Below are 7010 nucleotides of genomic sequence, written 5' to 3' on the forward strand. Positions count from 1 at the left end.
ATAAACAAATCTGCAGATTCATTATAATAATAATTAAACAAACATGTTACATACTGGAACATAAACAGAAACACGTCCGACCCGAGGTGAGCTCTACCTCGGGTCGTCCCTAACGACACTCTCTCTCTGTTTGTTCTCTCTCGACACTCAAACTGTAACACACAACTCTCTGAATTACTGGATACAAAACCTAAACAAGACACACATATATATAGACAAAACATCTTCTCGGGCTTGGGCTTGGGCCAGTAGGCGAAGTTGTTCTTAACTTCGCCTATGGCGAAGTTGTTATAGGCGAAGTTGTTCTAACTTCGCCGTTGGCGTCTCCGCTGGTCTGAATTGCATAGCGACGGTCACAAACTGCACCAACAGTCTCCCCTTTGACCGTTGCTCTCAATTCTAACAATCACAAAAGATCATCTGTTACACGACATGCACCAACAGTCCCCCTCTTAACTGATGATCTTCTGTTTGCAGTCAACCAGCCGTGTCTGAATCTGTCATGTAGCTTCACAAATCTAGCAATCACCCAGCGTCTTCCATATCAGATCTCCCCTTCAGTGTAAGCTTCTCCGACAATATAGATTGAGGTCTTTGAAATGCATGCATCCTCGTGCCAATAGATCATCTCAACCAATCACGTGAGTCCATCTGACTTCACCAACACGTGAAGTTGGGCTTCCTCCACAACTTCACCAACTCGTCGGCATACGATAAGGTTTAATCTTCAACTACTCAACATCAAGTGATCAATTTCATTACAAAACCACCTTGACAGAATCTAACACATGACCATTAATTAATCCGAAGCATCTTCAATCACCAGGGATAACGATCAAGAACATAAACACTTTAGTTCCCGATTAAATCCAACTTGTTCCAGAATTTTCACTCTAATAAATAAGCATCACGTTTCAGGATCCAATTCTCGAACGCCTTGAAAATAACATAAATAATATGCTCTGACCGCAATCCAGTAATGACAAAAACCTTCAGTTCAATTTGACTTTCTTCAGTTGGTCAACCTCGAACAACAACAATTTCATTGCCCACAAACACCCAAATATGTGTCAATATCCAGTTTCAATCAATATCCCATTCTCAAACTCAACTCCATATCCAGAGTTAACACGTATTTGTTCACATGTAAGACCCAGAGATAACAAGTTTCACTCGTTGACGGAACAACATCTCCGGTCTCACAATAATCGTGTACACCTGGCCATACAGACGAAAACACCAAAATACCCTTTTTTTTTTTTAACTTCGCCGAGAAGTCAACTTCGCCTAATGTCAACTTCGCCTGTTCATAACTTCGCCTGGCTATAACTTCGCCTGTCCATAACTTCGCTAGACCTTATATCTTCGCTGAAACCCTACGAACAGTGACGGAAACTTCGCCTGATGAACAATAACTTCGCCTGCGGCGCTGTTCGGCCAGAAACGCACAGAAACGTGCCAGAAACACCAAAACGCAGATCTCGAACCATAGCATAAGAGCCTAAGGCTCTGATACCACATGTAGGTCCCCCCCGGGGGCGTCGCCGATCGATACGAGATCCGCACGAGGTCTAGGAGTGCGGAATCCTCCTAGACTCGTTAATGGTGTTTAAGATGAAGAACACGAACACGTACACGAACTAATACAAGAACGGGATAAACAAATCTGCAGATTCATTATAATAATAATTAAACAAACACGTTACATACCGTAACATAAACAGAAACACGTCCGACCCGAGGTGAGCTCTACCTCGGGTCGTCCCTAACGACACTCTCTCTCTCTGTTTGTTCTCTCTCGACACTCAAACTGTAACACACAACTCTCTGAATTACTGGATACAAAACCTAAACAAGACACACATATATATAGACAAAACATCTTCTCGGGCTTGGGCTTGGGCCAGTAGGCGAAGTTGTTCTTAACTTCGCCTATGGCGAAGTTGTTATAACTTCGCCTAAGGCAGAAGTTGTTACAACTTCGCCGTTGGCGAAGTTGTTCTAACTTCGCCGTTGGCGTCTCCGCTGGTCTGAATTGCATAGCGACGGTCACAAACTGCACCAACAACAACGTTATTTTTTTGTTTTTTTTATTTTTTTTAATGAAACCGGACAGAAATATAAGAATTTTGGTTTTTTACTTTTTTAAATTTTTTGTTATTTTTTGTTTTATGATTTTTTTAAATATTTTTTTCAAAGGTGTTTTTAGTGGTCCAAAATGGTTCTTAAAGTTCTCAATTTGCAAGGGGTGATTGATACAGCTATAGTTCTCATAGTTCTCAATTTGCAAGGGGTTGAGAACCCCTTGCAAATTGAGAACTTTAAGAACCATTTTGGACCACTAAAAACACCTTTGAAAAAAATATTTAAAAAAATCATAAAACAAAAAATAACAAAAAATTTAAAAAAGTAAAAAAACCAAAATTCTTATATTTCATTCCGGTTTCATTAAAAAAATAAAAAAATTAAAAAAAAATAAAAAACGTTGTATTATACACATGTGTATAATTTTATATAATCTTTAGTTACGTAATATACACATATGTACAGTATCATTTATAAAAAATTATACACATGTGTACAAAAAAACATGTAAATGTACATATATGTATATATTATACATTTGTGTATATAACTTAGATAAACCGAGTTTTTTTTTGTTTTATGAAACCGGGATGATAAAATAAGAATTTTGGTTTTTTTTACTTTTTTGATTTTTGTGTGTTTTTTTTATGATTTTTTTATTTATAGATTTTTTGTGGTCCAAAATGGTTCTCATAGTTCTCAATTTTAATAAGGTTCTCTTATGATCCTGATATAAAACTAATTCTCAAACTTTCTAGAGACCATGGAAATCACAATATTCTCAAACGTTGAATAGAAAGTACGGATCAATTACAGTTGTGATGGATCAAGTCTCACACATGATTGTCCAAGTACTTGAATCTCATTCTTTGTCGTTGCTATCCCGCTACACTTTAGAGTGAAATAGTACACAATTATATAACTTACGACAAGTTTAGGATTGGCAACTCCTTTATATGAAATAATCATGTGTTGGTTAATTTGGGGGGGGGGGGGGGGGTGGATTGTTTACGTTGTTAAATGATAAGTTAATAAGTCACAATATTGATAAGTTAATAAGTCACAATATTGTGACTTACTAACTTTTTGGAAACGTTATAAGGAGGTAAAATAAGAACACCCCCCCCCCTCCTTTTGAAATATGAAGTAACAAGGTTAACATGTTTATTTAACGAGGTTGACATATCAAGCTACTTTAAATTTATATATAAGTTATAAAGTTAAACTGCCGACTCGGGTGCGACCCATTTAACCGAATCAGTACAGCTTGTTTACAGCCCACCAACTCTTTTAACTCTACAACCCATTAATAAGTTGATTGAAAGTTAACACATTTATAACTCGTTTGACTCGTTTAGATAATAAATTACACAGTTCATGTTTGGTTACAAAGTCTCTCTGAATTAAGCTTAACGACGGGCTCGTTAATTTAACCCGACAACTCAAAATCCACAAACCCATCAACCTCATATGGCTATCATTCTTATTCGAGATGCAAGTTACTTTAACTATGAAAAATTGTTAACACATATTTAAGATGAGTCCAAAGTTCAAATCCGACCACTAGTTCCTGTCATCTTACCATATCGACATCGAGTAACAAATAGCAAAATTTAAATGGGCGAGTAAATTGGATTCATTATTTTTACTTCTTGATCGATATGATTTAAGTAACTATTGAAATACTTTTTATACATAATTGAGGTTGTTGTAACCAATAATTATTGATGATATATAGATGTTAAAAGTGATTTCGGTATGCTATTTGCACATGCAAATGTCACAAAAGATCTAAGGACGTAGGAAACAAGAATGGCAAGTAGGTAAATGTTACCATCTCCATTCACATGTTTGGGGCGTCATTTTGTGTTTGGCCTCAATTACCAAATCAATTATTTTGCAAACTCAATTTGACCTGACCATACCATTTTCCAATTCAACCACTTCTAGGAATTTGATCGGCACAACTAAGATATATTTTACTTCTATATAATTATTAGCTCCATCTCATCGGTAAGTACCCATGGGTAGCATGTCGGCTTGCCCGAAAGGATTTCAGCAGTTATTCATGTCTCTCATGTTCTCTCTCTCTCCTCCATGTGAGATGGGTTCCCCTAATTTTTTTTAACACCAGCGAATTGAGGATAAATATTTGTCTTATATATTTTATGTATATATTATTAAGTAAAAATACATATCATCAAAAGAAGAAGAAACTAATTGTGAAAGGGATTTTCTTTGCTACTTGATTTAGAAGTTAGAAATGAAGCGATTATTAAAACCAACTTTTTGGAGACGGAGCTAATGTTTGATAATATCTTACATTTCTTGTTTCTTTGGATTTTATAACTAGAAATAAAATGCTAAAATATCTTGGACAATGTGGCTTCAAAACTCTCTCATTTTCATGTAATTCCATTTTTTTTGGTTGTTTTAGCCTTTTTATAACTCATCGTCCGAAAGCCCACTATGATATAACACGATTGGAATCATATTTGAACTTGAGCTAAAAAATAATATATATTAAAAAAACATCTAAAACGTGCATGCTCTAGTTAAGGTAGAAAAGTGTAAAATCACGTGGCCATTAACTCCATGGGTTTGAAACGTGTAGGAACAGGATTAAATGTACATATATGCGATGCCCATACAATAATGAGATATTTATAGAGGAGGTTGAAACACAAAGTGATGGTACACTTGTACGCTTTATATTGACGGGAATACACGTTCAACGTCATATGTTGTACCATGCCTCTTTTTATTCATAGCAGGTACGTACCTCCTATCATAATGCTGCAACTGGCAAGTGCAAAAGTGATTGTTAATTTATGTACTAGCTGGGTGCCCGCACGATGCAGTGGGGGGCTGCGCGCAACTCCACAGTGAACGCATAGTTCGTGTCGGTACATACGTCACATGTTGATAGTGCACACGTAGCCTAAAATTAGACCGCGTAACTCGTGCAAAGCCAGTTGCGTGTTATCAAATATTGAACACGCGTAACCCGGGGGGAATGCACGTTACCGACATTGGAACATGCTTAACCAACATCACACGTGTAATTCATGGCGATTAACAGAGTAGGGTGTTGCGTGGGACTAGACACGTATTTATCGGCCCCGGTATATTTAAACTACGGTATCTTCGTAACTTGTAACGAAAATCAAAAGGCGAACATTAAATATACATTAATTTGAAATACATCATTTTTTTAAACCAATCCGTTTTGGCCCCAAACCTGTTCTGACTCGACATCGTTTTGACCTGGCCATTTTCTACGCGAACCCGAACCAAATTAACCATTTTTTTTTGTATTGACTCATTCCGACCCTATTGTACTTTTACAAATGACCTAAGCTCGCCCGACTCAACGTGTTACTCGGTTCTAAATCGTAAGCGCGTAACATGTTAACGTTTTAAAACTAAAAAAAACTATAACAATATCATACTCAAATCAAAGAGAATAAAATGCTCGTTTTTATGATGTATTTTTTTTTGAAAAAACATTAACCTGTGAAAAAGTTATGGTCGTTAAAAAGTCATGGGGTAGTTGGTTTTGGTTTAGAGGGCATGTGTGTAACTATTATTAAATTTTACAAAAAAAGTAACGAAGTTGAATGACTAAAGTTGTAAGTATATGTTAAAAGAAAGAAAGATGTAAAGACTTAATTACCCTTAAATTCTATATTTTTTATGCATTATGTGTTGTATATAAAGCATTGAGTTTGGTACCTCTTAAAATTTAAGAGTTCCTAACTCATGCTTTATATATAGTGTAGATTATATATGTTTAGTAAATAAATAATTATAGACCTTAAATGAACTGAAACAAAAATCAAAAACACAATAGCTTACATGAAACATTTATGCGACTATTTGATTAATTAGGAAAAGAATCACATGAATAAAAAAAACAATAATGGGTTCATATATAGGGAAAATTATCAAAATGAACAAGCTCACACAACTAAGTGCCAAAATAAATATAGGAAGTGTCTGAGTTAGAAACATCACAAAACTTTGAGGACTTTAGAACTTGGCAATGGCACTTTCAGAGAAAACGTATGTACTTTAGACACTTTTAAAAAATATCTATTTTTAGATGTTTCCCTTTTCAATTTTTATCTAAATTTAAATTTAGACACTTCGTATAATTTTTAGACGTTTCCGTATTATTTTTAGAGAGAGTGTTTCCCTAGTTTTCACAATAGGGTTCTCAAAAAATCTGTATCATGTATGCATGTGTATATATTTGTAGCAAATATCTAAAAGTATGTAATAAATCAAATTTTAATAGTTGTACAGAAAACCAGGGCATTGTGTTAGAAAAGAAAGTGACAAATAAATATCAACATGACATATTTTTTTATTGCAAGTATAGTGCATTGTGTCAAAAATAGTAAGTGACAAAACAAATATGGACATGGTATCTTTTCATTATTAAATAATGTCACATTCTTCTATTTTCTATATTAAATTCGTCTGCTAATAAATAGATGGTAATATATATTCAGTTCGTTCCCTGTCTTCTTTTTTCTTTCTTTGTATTTTTATGTCACAATCATTACAATAAAAATAAATAAATACAAAAATAAGAAATGTCGTTTATGAAATATAAATCTTACAAGTTGTTACCAACCACACATGTCCGAGACCCCACTAGTGATAAAACGGGACCAGAGAGTTTATTTTCACATTTGGAAGTTACTGAAAGTCTGAAACGATTAAAAAAGTATAAAAGATATTGTATATATTTTATCATCTATGAATATATGAAATGAAATGGTTCTTGCATGGAATAAGGTAGTAGTTCCTATCAAAGTACTCAATGATATTAAAGGGGTGGTGAGGCGGGAAAACTAGATGTCTTTTTGGTAAGAAGTCGGGCCGATCAAATACCCCTTATGGATCGATTCCCTTCT

This window comes from Bidens hawaiensis, unplaced genomic scaffold, assembly GCF_021521415.1.
Source record: "Bidens hawaiensis isolate Kalapana, Puna unplaced genomic scaffold, B.hawaiensis_p1.1 tig00023446_1, whole genome shotgun sequence".
NCBI lineage: Eukaryota > Viridiplantae > Streptophyta > Magnoliopsida > Asterales > Asteraceae > Bidens > Bidens hawaiensis.